This window comes from Pseudophryne corroboree, chromosome 5, assembly GCF_028390025.1.
Source record: "Pseudophryne corroboree isolate aPseCor3 chromosome 5, aPseCor3.hap2, whole genome shotgun sequence".
Classification (NCBI taxonomy): Eukaryota; Metazoa; Chordata; class Amphibia; order Anura; family Myobatrachidae; genus Pseudophryne; species Pseudophryne corroboree.
In genome coordinates this window covers 9,552,281-9,577,803 of record NC_086448.1, presented here as the reverse complement: position 1 = coordinate 9,577,803, position 25,523 = coordinate 9,552,281, and the positions used below count along the sequence as shown (strand labels likewise).

Genomic DNA, 25,523 nt, shown 5'->3' with positions numbered 1-25,523 from the left:
AGTAGTGCCCTTTCTATACGCAACGCCACATAGTAGAGCACCTTATACACATAATGCCACACAGTAATGCCCCTTACACATATGAGACACATTATTAATGTCTTTATAAACATACTGCGCCTTATACATTGTGACAACCTTTATTAATGCCCTTTTACACGTAATGTCCCTTACACATATGCCACACATTATTAATGCCCTTATACACATAATGGCACACATAGTGCCCCCTACACATTTGCTGCACATTATTAGTGCCCCTATACACATAATGACACACATACAGTAGTACCCTGTTACACATATGCTGCACATTATTAATGCCCTTATACACATAATGACACACACAATGCTCCTTACACATATTCCAAACACTACTGCACAACCAACCCACTCACATGCACACAGCACTCACACTGCCACTAACACTGTGACCTCTGCCTCTGCTTGGATACAGATGTGTCCTCATAAATCTTGCCTCAATGCTAACGTCGGGCACTTTTTTTATGAAAATGCATCTTATTTGCATTGCTATGTGGCTAGGGTGCACAAGCAGCTTCTGCTGAATAAAATGATATGCAGCATGCCTATATACTGTGTGAGGCTGTGGCTGTATCTGCATATGAAATGCTACACACAGAATATAGGCATGCCGCATATCATTTTAATCAGTAGAAGCTGCTGATGCCCCTAGGTAATTGCCTAGTTTGCCTATGCCTATGGCCGGCTCTGTGTCCAGGAACCAGACTCCTTCTCCTCATTTTGTGTGCCCCTCTCCATGGCTGCCTGGGCTATGAGGTGAGACACTGTACTGCAGCAGCATCCTCCTCCAGGGCAGGCACAGCTGAAGGGATGGGCCGCCATGGGGCTGTGCTGTGTGACCTCTGACATCTTGTCATGCTGCGAACAGCCGAGGGCTGAGCGAGTGCCGCAGGTGCTCAGCACTGCCTGGCATGCTCACTGATCCAGAGATCCCAGTATTGGAAGCTCCAAACCCGGGATTCAAATCCCACTAATTTTAAGCCAAAGTCCAGGGATACCGCTGATCTCAATCACAGGATGGGGTACCCTAATCGGCGCCGGATTGACAATGGGGCAGATGGAGCTGCACCTTGAGGCCCCCCCACTGAAAATAGGCCCACAGGCTCCCCTGCAGCGGAGCCAGTGTTGACAGGAAAAAAAATTCCTGTCACTACCAGCGCAGCTCACTCACCTCCCGGTCACTGGAAATAACATAACCCCTTACACAACCCGGCCAACAGGAGCCCCTCCTGCACCATACAAAGGGTATGCAGAAGCCCCTCCTGCGCCAGACAAAGGGTATGCAGAAGCCCCTCCTGCACCAGACAAAGGGTATGCAGAAGCACCTCCTGCACCAGACAAAGGGTATGCAGAAGCACCTCCTGCACCAGACAAAGGGTATGCAGAAGCCCCTCCTGCACCAGACAAAGGGAATGCAGAAGCCCCTCCTGCACCAGACAAAGGGTATGCAGAAGCACCTCCTGCACCAGACAAAGGGTATGCAGAAGCCCCTCCTGCACCAGACAAAGGGAATGCAGAAGCGCCTCCTGCACCAGACAAAGGGTATGCAGAAGCACCTCCTGCACCAGACAAAGGGTATGCAGAAGCACCTCCTGCACCAGACAAAGGGTATGCAGAAGCCCCTCCTGCACCAGACAAAGGGAATGCAGAAGCACCTCCTGCACCAGACAAAGGGTATGCAGAAGCCCCTCCTGCACCAGACAAAGGGTATGCAGAAGCCCCTCCTGCACCAGACAAAGGGAATGCAGAAGCCCCTCCTGCACCAGACAAAGGGTATGCAGAAGCACCTCCTGCACCAGACAAAGGGTATGCAGAAGCCCCTCCTGCACCAGACAAAGGGTATGCATAATCCCCTCCTGCACCAGACAAAGGGTATGCAGAAGCCCCTCCTGCGCCAGACAAAGGGTATGCAGAAGACCCTCCTGTGCCAGACAAAGGGTATGCAGAAGCCCCTCCTGCACCAGACAATGGGTATGCAGAAGCACCTCAACTGGGCCCTACCAAATAATAAGAACCTCATTGTTACGATCTGGGGAGTATATCTGGACAGAGTGTTGATTGAAATTATCAGGGGAATGTATCTGGATGGAGTGTTATGCAATCCAGCAATCCTCACGTCTCCTGTGTTCTAAAGCTTCACCTTTAGCAGCCACCTTTCCTAGGTGGATTAAGTCCACCCAGCACTCAGATGCCCCAAAGTCTTAATGTGGACAAAGAAACAATTGGAGGCTCGGCAAGTGCAAGGAATATGCAGGAGTAGAACCCACCTGACACGGAGTGGGTTAAGGCTGGACAGACGGGCGCAAGCTAGACAAGGACAAGACCAAAAATACAAGAACAAGACAGGAGAATAATGACTTAATAACAAGGTACGGTAATAAGGTAAAGGTACTAATGAGACATCTGGGTACTGAGAGACACAGAAGGAGTGATGTACTAATGGTAATAGCAATAGGGAAGTAGTCAGGAGAGGAGGCAATAACAGACTAACAGGCTGGGTGATCTAATTAAAGAGACAGGCAAGAAATATAAATCAAATGGTACATAAATAGCAGGAAATGCTCTGAACTCACAGTGGTTGCTACTGGCAACAACATAAATGCATGTCAATAGAATACATACAGGGAAAGCAGAACAGACATACAAACACAGAATGTTCCAGGTCAGTGGATGTTACTCCTGGCAACCGCAGTACCAACACAAAAGAGCAAAGAAGACTGAGACAAGAAATTATTCAGAGAACAGACTAATAGGACAGACTGTAGTGGAATGAGACTGTGGTAATAGAGACACAGGTGGTAGTATATGTAAAGCAGCGGTGTGCAAATGAAATGATACTGGATAACAACAGAAAGACCAAGATACAGACAAGACAAAGAACAAGTATAGTGTGGAGAAATCATCACTGCAGCTAAAGCCAAGACAGACAGGAACCAGACAGGACTGGGTCTGGCAAGGACACTTTAGCACAGGATCTCACAGGACAGAATATAAAACTGAGAGCCAAAGGCTTCCGCTGCAAACATCTATGACCAGCAGGGAGTAATGGGCAGAATGGGAATATAAAGGGAGTACTAACCAATGACAAGGTTCAGTACAGGCAAGCACCCTTTAATTACTAACTCAGTGCAACTGTGCTGCTGCACATCCACCAGGGTCCTGACTTTAACAAGAAACCACATGCTGGAGTAAGGTAACAAGGCATCTCCCAACAGGTGTGCTGCTACAGCAATTAAGCGGACTGAATAGATCTGCAATTAACCTGACAGAACAGAGTTGCAGACAGCACATGTACAGATGCAGCCTTCTTTATCTTGGCTCTTATTGTGACTAGGCGCGCCCATCTGGGCCCACCTAGTTACTGTGAGCATCTCCTTCTGGACAGGCGCGCGCACCCGGACGGAGATGTTCCCCATTTACTTTAATAGAGAGGGTCTCCGTCCACGCGCCCGGACAGAGATGCTCTGAATGGGAAGCGGCTCGTGCACTCCCGGCGTGACTAGGCGGACAGATCACCTAGTCATGTCGGGAGTGCATGCCTGTGCCTCAGCCAGGTGAAATAACGCTGGCTCCATCTGTAACACTCATTGACCTGTCAGATGCTCTGTCCTATGCTGCCATAAGCTCTGACTCCCGGACCCATTTGAAACCCCACCTCCCGGACCTTTCAAAAGCCCCGTCTCCTGGACCCACTGTAAGCTCCACCTCCTGGACCCACTAGAAGCCCCGCCTCCCAGACCTGTCCAAAGCTCAGCCTGTATGATGTCACTGTGAGTACTTTTGAACTGCTTTCTAAGCAGCTATATCAGCAGCAGGGGCTAAGAGCTGGTGGCCAGTCGGGATGGCTGGAGGTGGTGGTTTGGGGGGTGAATAATACACATTATAGACATTATACAGCAGTTACCACAGGGGTCACAGATTTTCCCATGTGCCCCTTAACCCCATTTCTGCTCCTCCCCCTGTCCTGCTTTTCTCCCTGCCCGATGCTCTCATACAGAGAAGTACTGTGACTGGATCGGGTGATGGAGATTATGTACCTCCAGGTTAAGTTTTCCCTTAAATGGCCAGAATTATCAGATATGTGTCACAACTGAGGGCTGAGGCTGACTGAGGGAAGCCTCAGTTGTAGGGGCTGGCATGTAGGTGAACCTTGGAGGTGAGATTAGGTTCCTAGACATGCAGTACGGTTATAGCACCATCAGCCCGATGGCGTGACCACAACATCGGAGTAAAATTATAAACCACAAACAAACACCAACTTGGCGCTAACAGCTATATAGACTGTGTGTGCATAAGATTAATATAAAAGAACACTCTGTTTAAATCGCAGCTGTTAAGAAAAGGGAGAGTACTCTACCCTCTAATTTAGACGAACCAAACACACAAAAATAACAGCGCTGATCTAAAACATATGTGTGCTTTTTATTAGACACAATTTAAAAACAGCTTTTACATATAAATAACTAAATCTTAAGTACCGATTAATTCTGCAGAACATGACATAATAGACATAATTATCACAGTGCAGTCAAAAAAGCCTTGATAATAATATTTATCTATAAATTAAATCAATTTCATGAATATAATCACTCTAGCGTGACAGTCTCTTCCAAAGCAGTAGTTAGTTGATTAGTAGAAGCTAATCAGTTAGTAGCAGCAGATAATGATATTAGCAGTTTCCACTATGACAAGCTTGTCAATAGATTTTGTAGTTCAAAGCAAATGATGGTGGATTAATGCATATTTTAAATTGAGCTGTCAAAAATGAAAGAGTCCGTGTAGCTAATAAATACAACCTGCTTTAAGGGTTAAAAGTTAAACCTTTATGGTCCAATGGTTGGTATCTCCCGACTCCTGGTGCATTTAATAACCGTTTTCGTGGGTCTTATCCGGAGTATCCAAACAATGGTTCAATTCAAAGCAGGTTAAGAAGGCTTGAGCAACCGGTACCGGGCAATAGGTGAAAGACTCTTACTCTCTGAGGAAGCCGCTGAATAAGTGACAGGCGGAGAAACGCGTAAGAGTCTTTCACCTATTGCCCAGTACCGGTTGCTCAAGCCTTCTTAACCTGCTTTGAATTGAACCATTGTTTGGATACTCCGGATAAGACCCACGAAAACGGTTATTAAATGCACCAGGAGTCGGGAGATACCAACCATTGGACCATAAAGGTTTAAATTTTAACCCTTAAAGCAGGTTGTATTTATTAGCTACACGGACTCTTTCATTTTTGACAGCTCAATTTAAAATATGCATTAATCCACCATCATTTGCTTTGAACTACAAAATCTATTGACAAGCTTGTCATAGTGGAAACTGCTAATATCATTATCTGCTGCTACTAACTGATTAGCTTCTACTAATCAACTAACTACTGCTTTGGAAGAGACTGTCACGCTAGAGTGATTATATTCATGAAATTGATTTAATTTATAGATAAATATTATTATCAAGGCTTTTTTGACTGCACTGTGATAATTATGTCTATTATGTCATGTTCTGCAGGATTAATCGGTACTTAAGATTTAGTTATTTATATGTAAAAGCTGTTTTTAAATTGTGTCTAATAAAAAGCACACATATGTTTTAGATCAGCGCTGTTATTTTTGTGTGTTTGGTTCGTCTAAAATTATAAACAGTCAGTTTATTGAACACACAGTATAACTCTTGGCAAAGAGATAGCGTCAACAGTGAGTGCAGAATGAGAATGCAGTACAGTTCCTGAGTATGCAATTGCTTATTGAGGCAGTGGCCATGCAGAACAAGATCACAAAGTCCTTTGCTAGAATCCGGATTTGGAAAGTCCGTGGCCACAGCTAACCGCTGCAAAGAGGAACAACAAGTACTGCCCAGTAGATGGTAAACAGGAGACTGGAATAGGCACTGATACACTGAGGTTGAAATATTGTAGATAGACTTGCCAGAGACTACCGGACGGAACCGGTGTGAGAAAAGCTGTGCTTGAACGAACCACTAGAGCAACAGTTCGATGGTGAGCATCGATGGATACTGTGGTCCGATGTTGTGTGGGATGAAATGCTGGGGATGAGATGGAGCACCGCTGAAGGCGGATGGTAAGAGCCAACACTGCTGGAAGCGATGGAACGCTGGAAGCTGGAAGCCAGTGATGAATGTACCTTTGAAGCTTGCGAGCGATGCAGTAATGCAGAGCGATATAGGAATACCGCTGAAGGTGGTATGAAGCAACACTGTAGGCAGATGGTAAGATCAATCACTGCTGGAAGCTGAAAGCAATGTGAACGACACGCTGAAGCTGGAAGCCAGTGACACGTTACCACAGAATCTAGAGTGCTGTGCTGTAGATAACTGGAAACAATAATGATGCCAGGATACCGATGGAAGCTGGAGGCAGAATAGAACCTGCGCTGGAAGCCGGTTTCAGGATCACTGTAGAAAGCCAGGAAGCAGGACTGGAACACTGCAGGAGTCAGGCTGCACTGCAAGATGGTAATTGGTGCTGGTCTCTTGGAGAAGCTGAATCACAGGAGCTGGAATACCTGGAGAGTCAAGCTGAGAATTCACCAAACAGGAGAGACACATATGCAGGATTGACAACCAAAGCACTAACTATTATCCAGCCCTGGAGCAGGATATTTATACCAGATGGTGAGCAGGGATTGGCTGGATAATTACACAGAGTTCAGACTGCAGCGGATAGGCTGAAAACAACATGTGATGCAAAACAAACATGTCTGCGCCCATACTTGAAACGGGTGTGGTTCATCAAATCGACAGTGTCTAGGTCGACAATGTTTAGGTCGACCACTATAGGTCGACAGTCACTAGGTCGACATGGATGGAAGGTCGACAGGGTTTCTAGGTCGACATGTGCTAGGTCGACAGGTCTAAAGGTCGACATGAGGATTTTTTTTTTTTTTGGTGTCGTTTTCTTCGTAGAGTGACCGGGATCCCAAATTATTGCACCGCGTCCCCTCGCATGGCTCGCTTCACTCGCCATGCTTCGGGCATGGTGCCTTCACTTCGCACGGCACACTCTACCGTTCCAATCGTAGTCCACGTGGATAGTTAAGTATGAAAAAATTAAAAAAAAGAAAAAAATGTGAAAAACTCATGTCGACCTTTAGACCTGTCGACCTAGCACATGTCGACCTAGAAACCCTGTCGACCTTCCATCCATGTCGACCTAGTGACTGTCGACCTATAGTGGTCGACCTAAACATTGTCGACCTAGACACTGTCGATCTTCAGACCGGATCCCGCTTGAAACTGGAGGGAAAGTCTGTTTGTATTCCAAATGTGAGAATCAGCAGTAATGGCGGCAGAGGCCGCAGAGGGCAGGAGATGCCACACTTTAAACAGATGGATGTTTACTGTAATGTTGCCATGTCAGCGCTGCAGCGATCACAGAGAAGCACCTTGAGACTCAGATATGCAGCACAGATATGCCCGCAGAAAGCGCTGGTGGAATCTGGGCCTGGAACGCTGGGCCAGCCTCAGAAGGGTCTTAGCAGGTAAATAATGGGGGCTGATAACCTGGATCGTGACAGCACCCCCCTTCCTGTAGGAGTGGACCCAAGACACTTTTTAGCTTACGAGGAAATCTGGCGTGGAAAGCCTGGACCAACTTGGGAGCATGGACATCCGATGCATTTGTCCAGGAACGTTCCTCAGGGCCATAGCCCTTCCAATCAATTAGGTACTGAAGATGACCATACCGGAAGCTTGAGTCCAGAATCTTAGTGACCTCATACTCCACACCTCGTTCAGTTTGAACCTTAGGTGCTATGGGGAGCGCAGAATGGAAATGATTCAGGATCACTGGCTTGAGAAGAGAAATGTGAAATGTCCTAGGAATCTTCAGGAATGGAGGCAACTTGAGTCTTTAAGCAACTGGATTGATGACTTGTTCAATCTGAAATGGGCCGATGTACCGAGGAGCAAACTTCATACTTGGAATTCTTAATCTCAGCTTTTTAGTAGACAGCCAAACATGGTCACCTGGTTTGAGGGCTGGAATTGCCCTATGCTTCTTGTCTACAAACGTTTTGTACCTTGAGGAAGCTTTCAAGAGAGCTGTCCGGATATTCTTCCAATTTTTAGAAAACTGATGGAAGGTGACATCAACTGCAGGTAGTTGGCAAAGAATTGCGTAGGAGAGGATGAAGAGTGGTACTGGTTATTATGACAAAATTCGGCCCATGGAAGAAGATGAACCCAGTCATCTTGAGAAGAGGATATATAAATTCGGAGGAAGGACTCCAAGTCCTTATTCACCCTTTCGGTTTGCCCATTAGTTTGGGGGTCATAAGCTGTGGAAAACTGTAGCTTGACTGGGAGTGCTGAACAGAGGCTTTGTTAGAATTTGGCTATGAACTGGACACTTCTATCAAAGATAATTTCCTCTGGAAGACCATGTAATCTGAAGATTTCTTGAACGAAGACTTGAGCCAGCTTGGAAGCTGACAGAAGACCGGTGAGAGGAATGAAGTGAGCCATCTTGGTGAACCGGTCAACTACCACCCAGATGGTATTATACTTGTTACATTCAGGAAGAACAGAAATAAAGTCCATAGATAAATGAGTCCATGGGCGATGCGGACCAGCTGTCCAGCGAGTGACTGGCGAGGCACCTTGTGCTTTGCACATTTTAGGGCAGGATGCAATAAACTCTGTAATGTCTTTCTTCAGGGTTGGCCACCAGTATGATCTGGAAATGAATTAAAAGGTTTTCTGAATACCTGCATGTCCGGCAAAGCGAGAGGAATGTGCCCATTGCAAGAGCTTCCTTCTAAGGGCCGGTTTCACAAGGCTTTTCCCTGGAGGAGGCATAGAGTCCACTCTCTCACGACAGAGAATGCCACTGGATCGAGAATAGGATATTTTCCAGTAGACTCAGACTCATTTTCTTGCTCCCAGGAGTGGGAAAGAGCATCAGCCTTACGATTCTGTGACCCTGGACAAAACTAAAGTTTAAAGTCAAACCTGGAAAAGAAGTGTGCCCATCTGGCTTGACAGGGGTTGAGGCATTGGGCGGGTTTTAAGTACAGAAGGTTCTTGTGGTCTGTCAGGATAGTGATGGTATGGGAAGCTCCCTCCAGTAAATATCTCCATTCTTCAAGAGTGAGTTTAATATCTAAAAGTTCTTGATTGCCAATTACGTAATTGCGTTCAGTGGGAGATAACTTTTGTGAGAAGAAACCACAGGGATGTAAGTGGCCATTTTCGGCTTTTTGAGAGAGCACAGCCCCGACTCCAACTGAAGAAGCATCCACTTCTAAGGTGAAGGGTGAGCTGGTATCAGGCAGTTTCAGGACTGGAGCGGAGACAAACTTCTGCTTGAGTAGATTAAAAGCTTGAGTAGCTTCTTCCGACCACTTGGAGGGATTAGCACCTTTTCTTGTAAGAGCAGTGATAGGTGCTACAATAGTAGAGAAGTCTCGAATGAACTTTCTGTAATAATTGGCGAACCCCAGAAATCTTTAAACCCCCTTGAGAGTTGTGGGTGTTGGCCAATCACAGATAGCCTGGAGCGTTTCAAGATCCATCTCTAATCTGGAACCGGACACAATGTACCTCAGAAACAGAATTGACTTGACCTCGAAGACGCATTTTTCCAATTTACAATAGAGATGGTTGGCACAGAGACAGGACAGAACTTCCTTGACCCAATGACGATGCTCCTTTAAATCATTAGCGAAGATTAAAATATCATCGAGGTAGACCACAACATGTCGGTAGAGGATATCACAAAGAATTTCGTTCATGAAATGTTGGAATACTGGTGTAACGTTACTGAGTCCGAAAGGCATGACGAGGTACTCGTAATGTCCATCACGGGTGTTAAACGTAGTCTTCCACTCATCACCCTTCCGTATACGGATGTAATTGTACGCACCCCTCAGGTCCAACTTGGAAAAGATGGTGGCTCCACTGATGCGTTCAAAAAGCTCGGTGATGAGAGGCAAAGGATACCGGTTTTTCACTGTGATGTCGTTGAGCCCACGGTAGTCAATACAGGGTCGCAGACCACCATCTTTCTTTTTCACAAAGAAGAAGCCTGCACCAGCCGGAGAGGAGGAAGGTCAAATAAAACCTTTGGCAAGGTTTCCCTTTATTTACTCCTCCATGGAGTGGGTCTCTGGAAGTGAGAACGGATAGGTACATCCTCGAGGTGGAGACTTCCCTGGATTGAGATCAATTGGACAATCCCATTCCCTATGAGGAGGAAGAATATCTGCAGAGGATTTACTAAAAACATCAGTGAAATCTTGGTACGGTGAGGGTGGAACATCTGTAGACTTGGAAGAAGAGGTGCGAGCTGGAAGTTCCTTTTGAAGACAAGTCTCTGAACAGGATGAACTCAATGTCAAGATATGTGTTGTTTTCCAATCAATTTGTGGATTATGGAGATGAAGCCATGGAAGGCCTAGAACCACAGGATGCGTGGCTTTTGGAATGACCAGAAGAGAAATCAACTCGGAGTGAAGAGCTCCTACCTTCAGACTGATAGACAGGGTCTTGAGATTTATAACTGCATTGGAAATCCTGCTGCCATCCACCGCAGACAGGCATATGGAGGACGAAAGTCTCTCGGTGGGTGGGGACCACCGCTTAACGAACTCCGCAGTCATAAAGTTTCCGGCTGCTCCGGAATCCAACAGAGCGATGAGATTCTTGAAGTACTGAGAAACCTGGAGAGAAACTGGAAGGTTACAGTCACATAAAGATGGAGAGGATTTCATTACTCCTAGCTGACCCTCTCCTTGATTGGCTAGGATTTGGAGTTTCCATGACACTTCGGACAAGCGTTGATGACATGAGATGGAGCAGCACAAAATAGACACAGGTGTTCTGATAAGCATCTTCTACGCTCTGCAGGAGACAGACGTGAGCGGTTGATCTGCATGGGCTCATCTTTAGGTGGAGATAACTGACGAGGAGGCACAACACTGGAGGTTTTAGGAAGTGTGGACCTTCCTCGTTCAATTGTCATTTTACGGAATCTGAGATCAATTTAGGTGCAGAGGGATATAAGCTCATCAATTTTAGAAGGTAAGTCTCTAGTAGCGAGCTTATCTTTAATTCGCTCAGATAACCTGTGCCAGAAAGCTGCGTAGAGAGCGTCATCATTCCATGAGAATTCAGACGCAAGGATCTGAAATTGTACTAAATATTCACCGACTGTCCGTGTTCCCTGACAAAGCCTGAGGAGATCAGTGGAGGCAGATGTCACACGTCCTGGCTCGTCGAAGATGTGCCTGAAGGTTGCCACGAAACTTGTATAAGAAGAAAGCAGGGCATCAGACTTCTCCTATAGAGGTGAGGCCCAATCCAGAGCAGGACCACTGAGGAGGGAGATAGGCCCTCATTCCGGGTTGTTCGCTCGCTAGCTGCTTTTAGCAGCATTGCACACGCTAGGCCGCCACCCTCTGGGAGTGTATATTAGCTTAGAATTCCGAACGAAAGATTTGCAGAATTGCGAATAGAAATTACTTAGCAGTTTCTGAGTAGCTCCAGACTTACTCTGCCACTGCGATCAGTTCAGTCAGTTTAGTTCCTGGTTTGACGTCACAAATACACCCAGCGTTCACCCAGACACTCCCTCGTTTCTCCATCCACTCCTGCGTTTTTCTCAGAAACGCCAGCGTTTTTTCACACACGCCCAGAAAACACCCAGTTTCCGCCCAGAAACACCCACTTCCTGTCAATCACACTATGATCACCAGAACGATGAAAAATCCTCGTTATGCCGTGAGTAAAATACCTAACTTTTGTGTAAAATAACTAAGCACATGCGCTCTGCGAACCTTGCGCATGCGCAGTAAGCGACTAATCGCAATATAGTGAAAATCGACAACGAGCGAACAACTCGGAATGACCACCATAATGTGAGCAACCTTGGTGCGGACTGTTGGAAAGTTGCCAGACTGCAACTCAAAGTGAATTTCACACTGGTTTAGAAAACCTCGACAGGCTTTAGGGGAACCATCGAACGTAGCTGGAGTCGGTAGATGAAGACGAGGAGCAGAAACGGGAATTGTGGGTGGGGTTACCACCAAAGGTACTGCAGTCGGCACACTGGACGCCCCTGAACCAGGGAGGGTTGTTTGTATCCCACCCAGCTGGGAGGAGATGTCCTGGAGACAGTGAATCACGTGGCCCTGTGCAGCCTCCTGATGTTCAAGGCAGGCTGCAAGTTCTTGCATTGGGCTGGTCGCTTGGGTCTGGTCTCAGGCTGGATCCATATGATCAGTGCTTACTGTCACAACTGAGGGCTGAGGCTGACTGAGGGAAGCCTCAGTTGTAGGGGCTGGCGTGTAGGTGAACCTTGGAGGTGAGATTAGGTTCCTAGACATGCAGTACGGTTATAGCACCATGAGCCCGATGGCGTGACCACAACAACGGAGTAAAATTATAAAGTCAGTTTATTGAACACACAGTATAACTCTTGGCAAAGAGATAGCGTCAACAGTGAGTGCAGAATGAGAATGCAGTACAGTTCCTGAGTATGCAATTGCTTATTGAGGCAGTGGCCATGCAGAACAAGATCACAAAGTCCTTTGCTAGAATCCGGATTTGGAAAGTCCGTGGCCACAGCTAACCGCTGCAAAGAGGAACAACAAGTACTGCCCAGTAGATGGTAAACAGGAGACTGGAATAGGCACTGATACACTGAGGTTGAAATATTGTAGATAGACTTGCCAGAGACTACCGGACGGAACCGGTGTGAGGAAAGCTGTGCTTGAACTCAACCACTAGAGCAACAGTTCGATGGTGAGCATCGATGGATACTGTGGTCCGATGTTGTGTGGGATGAAATGCTGGGGATGAGATGGAGCACCGCTGAAGGCAGATGGTAAGAGCCAACACTGCTGGAAGCGATGGAACGCTGAAAGCTGGAAGCCAGTGATGAATGTACCTTTGAAGCTTGCGAGCGATGCAGTAATGCAGAGCGATATAGGAATACCGCTGAAGGTGGTATGAAGCAACACTGTAGGCAGATGGTAAGATCAATCAATGCTGGAAGCTGAAAGCGATGTGAACGACACGCTGAAGCTGGAAGCCAGTGACACGTTACCACAGAATCTAGAGTGCTGTGCTGTAGATAACTGGAAACAGTAATAATGCCAGGATACCGATGGAAGCTGGAGGCAGAATAGAACCTGCACTGGAAGCCGGTATCAGGATCGCTGTAGAAAGCCAGGAAGCAGGACTGGAACACTGCAGGAGTCAGGCTGCACTGCAAGATGGTAATTGGTGCTGGTCTCTTGGAGAAGCTGAATCACAGGAGCTGGAATACCTGGAGAGTCAAGCTGAGAATTCACCAAACAGGAGAGACACATATGCAGGATTGACAACCAAAGCACTGACTATTATCCAGCCCTGGAGCAGGATATTTATACCAGATGGTGAGCAGGGATTGGCTGGATAATTACACAGAGTTCAGACTGCAGCGGATAGGCTGAAAACAACATGTGATGCAAAACAAACATGTCTGCGCCCATGCTTGAAACTGGAAGGAAAGTCTGTTTGTATTCCAAATGTGAGTGTCAGCAGTAATGGCGGCAGAGGCCGCAGAGGGCAGGAGACGCCATACTTTAAACAGATGGATGTTTACTGTAATGTTGCCATGTCAGCGCTGCAGCGATCACAGAGAAGCACCTTGAGATTCAGATATGCAGCACGCTGCCCGCAGAAAGCGCTGGTGGAATCTGGGCCTGGAACGCTGGGCCAGCCTCAGAAGGGACTTAGCAGGTAAATAATGGGGGCTGATAACCTGGATCGTGACAGCACCCCCCTTCCTGTAGGAGTGGACCCAAGACACTTTTTACGCTTACGAGGAAATCTGGCGTGGAAAGCCTGGACCAACTTGGGAGCATGGACATCCAATGCATTTGTCCAGGAACGTTCCTCAGGGCCATAGCCCTTCCAATCAATTAGGTACTGAAGATGACCGTACCGGAAACGTGAGTCCAGAATCTTAGTGACCTCATACTCCACACCTCGTTCAGTTTGAACCTTAGGTGCTATGGCGAGCGCAGAATGGAAATGATTCAGGATCACTGGCTTGAGAAGAGAAATATGAAATGTCCTAGGAATCTTCAGGAATGGAGGCAACTTGAGTCTATAAGCAACTGGATTGATGACTTGTTCAATCTGAAATGGGCCGATGTACTGAGGAGCTAACTTCATACTTGGAACTCTTAATCTCAGATTTTTAGTAGACAGCCAAACACGGTCACCAGGTTTGAGGGCTGGAATTGCCCTACGCTTCTTGTCTGCAAACTCTTTGTACCTTGAGGAAGCTTTCAAGAGAGCTGTCTGGATAATCTTCCAGTTCTTAGAAAACTGATGGAAGGTGACATCAACTGCAGGTACTGCTGTGCCTGGAAGCGGTTGAAACTCTGGAACCTTTGGATGGAGACCGTAGTTGGCAAAGAATGGCGTAGAAGAGGATGAAGAGTGGCACTGGTTATTAAGACAAAATTCGACCCATGGAAGAAGATGAACCCAGTCGTCTTGAGAAGAGAATATATAAATTCAGAGGAAGGACTCCAAGTCCTGATTCACCCTTTCGGTTTACCCATTGGTTTGGGGGTGATAAGCTGTGGAAAACTGTAGCTTGACTTGGAGTGCTGAACAGAGGCTTTGCCAGAATTTGGCTACGAATTGGACACTTCTATCAGAGATAATTTCCTCTGGAAGGCCATGTAATCTGAAGAATTTTGAATGAAGACTTGAGCCAGCTTGGAAGCTGACGGAAGACCGGTGAGAGGAATGAAGTGAGCCATCTTGGTGAACCGGTCAACTACCACCCAGATGGTATTATACTTGTTATATTCAGGAAGATCAAATATAAAGTCCATGGGTGATGCGGAACAGAAAAAGGAGCCAGTTGTCCAGCGGCACATTTAGGGCAGGATGCAATAAACTCTGTAATGTCTTTCTTCAGGGTTGACCACCAGTATGATCTGGAAATGAATTCAAAGGTTTTCTGAATACCTGCATGTCCGGCAAAGCGAGAGGAATGTGCCCATTGCAAGAGCTTCCTTCTAAGGGCTGGTTTCACAAGACTTTTCTCTGGAGGAGGCATAGAGTCCACTCTCACGACAGAGAATGCCACTGGATCGAGAATAGGATATTTTCCAGTAGACTCAGACTCATTTTCTTGCTCCCAGCTTTACGATTCTGTGACCCTGGACAAAACAAAAGTTTAAAGTCAAACCTGGAAAAGAAGAGTGCCCATCTGGCTTGACAAGGGTTGAGGCATTGGGCGGCTTTTAAGTGCAGAAGGTTCTTGTGGTCTGTCAGGATAGTGATGGCACGGGAAGCTCCCTTCAGTAAATATCTCCATTCTTCAAGAGTGAGTTTAATATCTAAAAGTTCTTGATCGCCAATGGCGTAATTGCGTTCAGCTGGAGAGAACTTTTGTGAGAAGAAGCCACAGGGATGTAAGTGGCCATCCTCGGCTTTTTGAGAGAGCGCAGCCCCAACTCCAACTGAAGAAGCATCCACTTCTAAGGTGAAGGGTGAGCTGGTATCAGGCTGTTTTAGGACTGGAGCGGAGACAAACTTCTGTTTGAGTAGATAAAAAGCTTGAGTAGCTTCTTCCGACCACTTGGAGGGATTAGCACCTTTTCTTGTAAGAGCAGTGATAGGTGCTACAATAGTAGAGAAGTCTCGAATGAACCTTCTGTAATAATTGGCAAACCCCAGAAATCTTTGAACCGCCTTGAGAGTTGTGGGTGTAGGCCAATCACCGATAGCCTGGAGCTTCTCAGGATCCATCTCTATCCATCTTCTCAGGATCCATCTCAGGATCCATCGGAGAAGCAGGTCACATCTCTGGAAGCTCCTGAAGAGTTTTCTGCATTTATTTTCAAAGTTTGGTATTTTCAGGCAGGACTGGTTGGCACCAGCCTGCATGCTTCCTAGGACTTAGGGGGGCGGTGGCCCAGCCCCACTAAGAGTTAATGGTCCCGTTCCCCGCTGACAGGACACTAGCTCCTGAGGGAACTATTTGCAAGCCCCACCATGGCGAGCGTACATTCCTGAAGCACGCCGTCACCCCTAACAGAGCCAGAAGATTGAAGAGTGGTGAGTACTAAGCCAGATTCCCGGTTAGCGGGTCACCAGCCATTATGGCGGCATTAGAGTACGGAGACGCACGGCTTCTACACGGGGCGGAATGAGTCTCCAGACTTAGTACACAGTACCCAGACTGGCAATACAGGCTTAAAAGGGGAATGTCTCATTTTATGCACACAGACACATAAGCCAGTATAAAGAAGAGTGGGAAGACCCTACGCCATTGAAGGGGTGGGGCTTCACTATGAGCAGATCCTGCAGCTCACAGCTATTTTCCCTCACTGAGCGGTAATAGGGGGTCATAGCAGGGGGGAGCGATATACCAGTGTACTAAATCCCTAATCTAGGTACATAGTCTGCGACCCGGCTAAGCTTTGCTTTAGCAATAGGGGTGGCGTGTGCTGGTTCTATCCTCTCTCTGTGTCTCTCGGAAAGGGAGCTTTGTAGGTTAATTGTGCATTTAACCTTTTCCTGTGTGCGTGCTGTCACTGCTGCAGGATGTCAGGCAAAGGTGTGTTTCATGTAAGTCACAGTGTTCCCCTTCTTCAGAGGGTTCACTAGTGTGTACTCAGTGTAGTATCCCTTCTCAGGCTAGTGGGGCAGAGCCAGCATGGCTGGACTCCATTATGATGATGATTTCCACTATCTCTTCTAGATTATCTCGTAATGAGAAAGAAAGAAAGACAATACTTAAAACAGTCTATGGCTGAGTTTATGCAGATGGACTCAGACCAGCATCTCAGTCCTCTACCATTGGTCCGCAAAAACATACTTTGGCCCATCTCCTGCATTCTGACTCTGATAATGACGGGTCATTAATGGAGGAAGGGGAGGTGGACATAGAGGTAGGGGTGGGTACTCTGTTGCAGGGTGTAGAGGCTCTCATAGATTCTATCAGAGAGGTCCTAAATATCCCTGATAAGGTGACAGAGGAGAGAGCGGAATCTTAATTTAATATAAAGAAAAAATCCTCAGCCACTTTTCCTTTGTCAAAGGAACTAAGGGGGTCATTCAGACCTGATCGCATGCTAGGTTTTTTTCGCTGCGCTCTGATCAGGTCAGAACTGCACATGCGTATGCACCGCAATGCACAGTCACGTCGTACAAGTACTAAGCAGATCGTTGCCGAGTGATGGATTGTATGAAGAATCCATTCACACAGCCAATTGCAAGGAGATTGACGATTGACAGGAAGAAGGCGTTTGTGGGTGTCAACTGACCGTTTTCTGGGAGTGTTTGGAAAAATGCAGGCGTGTCCAAGCGTTTGCATGGCGGGTGTCTGACGTAAATTCTGGCCCCGGACAGGCTGAAGTGATCACAGCAGCTGAGTAAGTTCTGGGCTACTCAGAAACTGCACAAAACTTTTTTGTACCGCTCGGCTGCACATGCGATCGCACACCTGCAAAGTGAAAATACACTCCCCTATGGGCGGTGACTATCTGCTCGCAGCAGTGCAAAAAAACCCTAGTAAGCAATCAGGTCTGAATGACCCCGTAAATACCCTGTTTGAAGAACCGTGGGTTAATCCAGATAAGAAATTTCAAATTCATAGGCAGTTATTATCATATTTTCCTTTTCCTCCCGACGATAGGGAAAAATTGGAAAATCCACTGATAGTGGATACATTAGTCTCCAGGCTCTCACATAAAATAGTACTACATTTTGCCTGGTGCAGTCTCCCTAATGGATGCAGCCAATCCTAAAATTGAGACTATACTCAAATCTTTGTATTTAGCTGCATGGGTGTCCCAGAGACCCCCTATAGCATGTGGGCGGATTACTCAAGCCATTACTAAATGGCCTGGTAATTTAAATGAGGGGTTAAACACCTTACCTCAAGAGGAAATTGTTTTACTAATGCAAAACATACAAGACTCTGCGAACTTTATGGTGGAAGCCATTAAGAAGATAGGTTTGCTTAATGCACGCACCACAGCTTTGGCAGTGTTGGCAAGCAGGGATTATGGCTACGTCAGTGGACTGCTGACACGGATTCCAAAAAAGTTGTGGAATGCCTGCCTTTCACAGGTGAGGCCTTATTTGGCGACAAACTTGACAAGTGGATTTCGCGAGCTACTGCGGGTAAATCCACACATCTACCTTCTATAGCTCCGCCATCTACAGTCCTTTTGGACTGCAAAGTTTTGGGGCAAGACCAAAGGTTCTTCTACCACTGCCAGAGGTGCTAGAGGTAAACCACACAAACCAGCGGCTGCTGGTTCACAGGAATAGTGCTCAGGCTCTGCCTCCTCAAAACCTTCCACATGATGGTGGACTACGATGCCTTGGAGACAGGCAGGTGGGAGCCCGGCTAAAATTCTTCCGTCACACCTGGACGAGATCTTGCCAGCACCCCTCGGTCATAGACCTTATATTCCAGGGCTACAGGCTGGAGTTCCAGGATCTCCTACCTCACAGATTCCTCAAATCAGGCTTATCAGTTTCACAGGAAGCAAGAGTAACCTTACAAGAAGCCATTCAAAAACTGTTACAGACCCAGGTCATTGTTCCAGTTCCACCTCATCTACAAAACACGGGATACTATTCCAGCTTGTTTGTAGTTCCAAAAACGGAGGGTTCGGTAAGACCGATTCTGAATCTCAAGTCATTGAACCCATACTTACGAGTGTTCAAGTTCAAGATGGATTCTCTGAAAGCAGTGATCTCAGGTCTGGAAGAAGGGAAATTCCTATCATCTCTGGAAGTCAAGGATGCGTACCTTCACATTCTGATCTGGCCGCTTCATCAGGCTTATCTACGGTTTGTACTGCAGGACTGTCACTACCAGTTTCAGACCCTGCCATTCGGTCTCTCCATGGCACTGAGGTTGTTCACCAAAGTGATGGCAGAGATGATGATGTTACTCCGCAGACGGAGTAAACATAATTCCTTACCTGAACAATCTTTTGATAAAGGCTGCGTCCAGGGAGCAGTTGTTGGAGAACATTGGTCTCACGACCAGTTTACTCCTGGATTATGGGTGGATTCTGAACCTACCAAAATCTCACCTAGAACCAACGCAGAAGCTTAATTTCCAGGGAATGATACTGGACACAGAGTTTCAGAGAGTGTTCCTTACCTTGGAAAAGGCAATGGTGATCCAGTCTATGGCTCGGGCTGTCTTGAAGATGACCTGAATCTCAGTACATCTGTGCATCTGCCTTCTGGGGAAAATGGTGGTTTCTTACGAAGCAATTCAGTACGGAAGGTTTCATGCAAGAGCCTTCCAGCTGGATCTGTTGGACAAATGGTCCAGATTGCATCTTCACATGCATCAGAGGATTCATCTCTCACCAAATGCCAGGATTTCCCTCCTGTGGTGGCTCACCTAGTGGAGGGTCGAAGGTTCGGGATTCAGAATTAGATTCTTCTATCCACAGACGCAAGCCTCAGAGGTTGTGGTGCAGTCACCCAGGGTGTGCAGTTTTAGGGAAGATGGTCAAGTCAGGAAATAGTTCTTCCAATAAACATCCTGGAACTCAGGGCTATCTACAATGCCCTTCTGCAGGCCTCATCTCTTCTTCAGAATCAGGCCATTCAAGTTCAGTCGGACAATGTGACAGTGGTGTCTTACATCAACTGACAGGGCGGAACGAAAACCAGGGCCGCAATGTCAGAGGTGTCAAAAATTCGGAAAAACACGCCATGGCGTTGTCGGTGATCATCATTCCGGGAGTAGACAACTGGGAAGCAGATTTCCTCAGCAGACACGATCTGCATCTGGTGGAATGGAGCCTCCACCCGGAAGTGCTGACGCATCGGTGGGGTTATCCACAGATAGACATGATGGCCTGTCGATTTAACAAGAAGCTCAAGTGATATTGTTCCAGGTCGAGGGACCCACAAGCTGTAGCGATCGACGCCTTGACAACTACGTGGGCCTACCGGATGGTATACTTGTTTCCTGCCATTCCTCTGATCCTAAGAATTCTCAAAAGAATAAAAAGGGAAAGAGTTCAAGCAATTCTCAGTGCTCCGGACTGGCCGCGAAGGGCCGGGTATGCAGATCTTCTCGAGATGTTAATCAAAGATCCATGGCCTCTACCTCTTCGATAGAATCTTCTGCAACAGGGCCCGTTCGTCTATCAGGACTTACCATGGCGACGTTTGACGACATGGACGTTGAATGGCTGATTCTAGCCAGGAAAGGGATTCCTGACAAGGTCATCCCGACTATGATCCAAGCCAGGAAGGGGGTAACGTCAAAAGATTACCATCGTATCTGGAAGAAATATGTCTCTTGGTGTGAGAGCAGATAATATTCTCCGGTGGAATTTCATCTGGGACGCTTCCTGCTTTTTCTGCAGTCGGGAGTTGATGTGGGCCTACGCCTAGGCTCCATAAAAGTTCAGATTTCAGCCTTAAAAGTCCTTGGATGTTGTAAGGGCTTGAAGGTATATGTAAAGCGAACTGCTCGTCACAGGAAATCGGACCCGCTGTTCGTTCTATATGATGCAAATAAGATTGGGTGTCCTGCTTAAAAGCAGTCAATTGCACGCTGGATCAGGCTCACTATCCAGCATGATAATTCCACGGCAGGTTTGCCGATTCTGAAATCTGTACAAGCGCACTCTACTAGGTCAGTGGGTTCCTCTTGGGCGGCTGCCTGGGGTGTCTCGGCATTACAGCCCTGCCAAGCAGCTACTTGGTTGGGTTCGAACACATTTGCCAAGTTTTAGAAGTTCGATACCTTAGCCTCTGAGGACCTTCAGTTTGGTCAATCTGTTCTGCAGGATCCTCAGCACTCTCCGACCCGGTTTGAGAGCTTTGGTATTTCCCCATGGTATTAAATTGGATTCCCAGTAACCCCTATGACAGGCATGCCCAACCTGTGGCCCACCAGCTGTTGTGAAACTACATATCCCAGCATGCCCAGACACAGTTTTGCTGTCAGAGAATGTTAAAGCTGTGTCAGGGCATGCTGGGATGTGTAGTTTCTCAACAGCTGGAGGACCGCAGGTTGGACATGCCTGCCCTAGGACGTAAGAGAAAATAGGATTTGAATTACCTACCAGTAAATACTTTTCTCGTAGTCCGTAGGGGATACTGGGCACCCGCCCGCTGCTTTGTTCTTCCTGCATGGTTACTTGTTTCAGTACTGTTGTTTGGTTCAGCTGTTGCTGTCCCTGTTTTGAAGTTTGGTTAGCATGGCTTTCCTCTTGATCTGGTTGTGCTGGATCGTAATCTCACCACTTTCCTTATGTATGTCCTTCTCTCAAAGTATGTCCGTCTCCTCAGGCACAGTTTCCTAGACTGAGTCTGGTAGGAGGGGCATAGAGGGAGGAGCCAGCCCACATTATCAAACTTCTATAGTGCCCATGGTTCCAAGTGGACCCTTCTATACCCCATGGTACTAAACTGGATTCCCAGTATCCCCTACAGACTACGAGAAAAGGATTTACCGGTAAGTAATTAAAATCCTATTTTTCCCTACATGGTTGCCACTTGGTAAAATCTATATTCTCCCACCAGGAAGCTGGTACTCAACCTCAGTCCAAATATGCAACGAGTCTGGTACAAAATCAGCGTGCTTATTTCCATCCCTTTCTTTAGAACACAGTAATGAATGATACATTTACACAATATTCCGCTTCATCATCTAGAACAAGTGTCTCTGAAGACTTGCAGTATGGGGCCAGGTGGTGTGAGGGGTGAAAGTATATCACTCCTGCATGTTTCATATCCAGTATACTTACCGGGTATTGGACCGTTTCTGTGACGTCTGTTCTTGTGTCATCATGTAGCTTTTGTTCACAGGATTTAATCGGACTGTCTAGTATAGTCTTAAAGAATAGACCGAATCGGCCGCATTTAACTAAAAAAATTACAGCAATTGTCTCATAAGTAAGGTATAATAGCAACTGCTATTCGATTACAGTATTTGGAAATCAATAAAGGAATCAGAGAAAATACATGTTACTTTGTTAATAAGTAACAACAAGGAGCAAATAATACATTTAAAAGTTAAAATTAGATTTAATCACATTTAAAAACCAGTGCATAATATCAAATGCTTTCAAAATAGCAATAATAAATCACATGCAGATGCCGTAGATTAGGGTTAATACTAGAGATGAGCGGGTTCGGTTCCTCTGAATCCGAACCCGCCCGAACTTCATGTTTTTTTTCACGGGTCCGAGCGACTCGGATCTTCCCGCCTTGCTCGGTTAACCCGAGCGCGCCCGAACGTCATCATCCCGCTGTCGGATTCTCGCGAGACTCGGATTCTATATAAGGAGCCGCGCGTCGCCGCCATTTTCACACGTGCATTGAGAGTCATAGGGAGAGGACGTGGCTGGCGTCCTCTCCGTTTAGAGAAGAGAGAGACACAGTATTTTGGGGAGCATTATTACTATTAGGAGGAGTACTACTATACTACTATACTACTTGCTGAAGTGATATTTATAGATTAGATAGTGTGACTGTAAGTGTATTATCTGACTTGTGGGGGAGACACTGACAGTGGGGAGCAGTTAGAGTCTGAGAGCAGGACTCAGGAGTACATATAACGTACAGTGCACACTTTTGCTGCCAGAGTCAGTGCCACACTGCCATTGTTGTGACCACACTGACCACCAGTATAACAATATATTTTGTGATTGTCTGCTTAGGACTCGGAGTACTAGTTGCAAGTTGCAACGTGACCTGACCACCAGTTTAATAATCAATCACCACCAGTTTAATATATATATATATATATATATATATAATTGTATATAATATATATATGTATATAATATTGTATACCACCTACCCGTGGTTTTTTTTTTTTTTCATTCTTCTTTATACATACTACTATAGTAGCTTACTGTAGCAGTCTGCGGTGCTGCTGACCTGACAGTGTCCAGCAGGTCCGTCATCAGTCATTACATAATAAATATATATAGTACCTGTCCGGCTGCAGTACTAGTGATATTATATTGATTTCATCTCATTATCAATAATTTATCATCCAGTCTAGACTCTATATTAGCAGCAGACAGTACGTTAGTCCACGGCTGTAGCTACCTCTGTGTCGGCACTCGGCAGTCCATCCATAATTGTATACCACCTACCCGTGGTTTTTTTTTTTCTTTCTTCTTTGTACATACTACTATAGTATAGTAGCTTACTGTAGCAGTCTGCGGTGCTGCTGAGCTGACAGTGTCCAGCAGGTCCGTCATCAGTCATCATTACCTAATAAATATATTATCTACCTGTCCGGCTGCAGTACTAGTGATATTATATATACATACATATATATATTGATTTCATCTCATTATCAATCATCCAGTCTATATTAGCAGCAGACACAGTACGTTAGTCCACGGCTGTAGCTACCTCTGTGTCGGCACTTGGCAGTCCATCCATAATTGTATACCACCTACCCGTGGTTTTTTTTTTTTCTTTCTTCTTTGTACATACTACTATAGTATAGTAGCTTACTGTAGCAGTCTGCGGTGCTGCTGAGCTGACAGTGTCCAGCAGGTCCGTCATCAGTCATCATTACCTAATAAATATATTATCTACCTGTCCGGCTGCAGTACTAGTGATATTATATATACATACATATATATATTGATTTCATCTCATTATCAATCATCCAGTCTATATTAGCAGCAGACACAGTACGTTAGTCCACGGCTGTAGCTACCTCTGTGTCGGCACTCGGCAGTCCATCCATAATTGTATACCACCTACCCGTGGTTTTTTTTTTTTCTTTCTTCTTTGTACATACTACTATAGTATAGTAGCTTACTGTAGCAGTCTGCGGTGCTGCTGAGCTGACAGTGTCCAGCAGGTCCGTCATCAGTCATCATTACCTAATAAATATATTATCTACCTGTCCGGCTGCAGTACTAGTGATATTATATATACATACATATATATATTGATTTCATCTCATTATCAATCATCCAGTCTATATTAGCAGCAGACACAGTACGTTAGTCCACGGCTGTAGCTACCTCTGTGTCAGCATTCGGCAGTCCATCCATAATTGTATACCACCTACCCGTGGTTTTTTTTTTTTCTTTCTTCTTTGTACATACTACTATAGTATAGTAGCTTACTGTAGCAGTCTGCGGTGCTGCTGAGCTGACAGTGTCCAGCAGGTCCGTCATCAGTCATCATTACCTAATAAATATATTATCTACCTGTCCGGCTGCAGTACTAGTGATATTATATATACATACATATATATATTGATTTCATCTCATTATCATCCAGTCTATATTAGCAGCAGACACAGTACGGTAGTCCACGGCTGTAGCTACCTCTGTGTCGGCACTCGGCAGTCCATCCATAAGTATACTAGTATCCATCCATCTCCATTGTTTACCTGAGGTGCCTTTTAGTTGTGCCTATTAAAATATGGAGAACAAAAATGTTGAGGTTCCAAAATTAGGGAAAGATCAAGATCCACTTCCACCTCGTGCTGAAGCTGCTGCCACTAGTCATGGCCGAGACGATGAAATGCCAGCCACGTCGTCTGCCAAGGCCGATGCCCAATGTCATAGTACAGAGCATGTCAAATCCAAAACACCAAATATCAGTTAAAAAAGGACTCCAAAACCTAAAATAAAATTGTCGGAGGAGAAGCGTAAACTTGCCAATATGCCATTTACCACACGGAGTGGCAAGGAACGGCTGAGGCCCTGGCCTATGATCATGGCTAGTGGTTCAGCTTCACATGAGGATGGAAGCACTCAGCCTCTCGCTAGAAAACTGAAAAGACTCAAGCTGGCAAAAGCACCGCAAAGAACTGTGCGTTCTTCGAAATCCCAAATCCACAAGGAGAGTCCAATTGTGTCGGTTGCGATGCCTGACCTTCCCAACACTGGACGTGAAGAGCATGCGCCTTCCACCATTTGCACGCCCCCTGCAAGTGCTGGAAGGAGCACCCGCAGTCCAGTTCCTGATAGTCAGATTGAAGATGTCAGTGTTGAAGTACACCAGGATGAGGAGGATATGGGTGTTGCTGGCGCTGGGGAGGAAATTGACCAGGAGGATTCTGATGGTGAGGTGGTTTGTTTAAGTCAGGCACCCGGGGAGACACCTGTTGTCCGTGGGAGGAATATGGCCGTTGACATGCCTGGTGAAAATACCAAAAAAATCAGCTCTTCAGTGTGGAGGTATTTCAACAGAAATGCGGACAACAGGTGTCAAGCCGTGTGTTGCCTTTGTCAAGCTGTAATAAGTAGGGGTAAGGACGTTAACCACCTCGGAACATCCTCCCTTATACGTCACCTGCAGCGCATTCATAATAAGTCAGTGACAAGTTCAAAAACTTTGGGTGACAGCGGAAGCAGTCCACTGACCAGTAAATCCCTTCCTCTTGTAACCAAGCTCACGCAAACCACCCCACCAACTCCCTTAGTGTCAATTTCCTCCTTCCCCAGGAATGCCAATAGTCCTGCAGGCCATGTCAC

At 46.2% G+C, this 25,523-nt stretch overlaps 1 protein-coding gene across 1 annotated transcript in view; it reads left to right on the top strand.

Annotated features, from left to right (window-relative positions):
* The window catches only part of LOC134927083 (cytochrome P450 2F2-like), a 593,292-nt gene that overhangs the window by 420,209 nt on the left and 147,560 nt on the right, over positions 1 to 25,523 (top strand). The window lies entirely within an intron of this gene.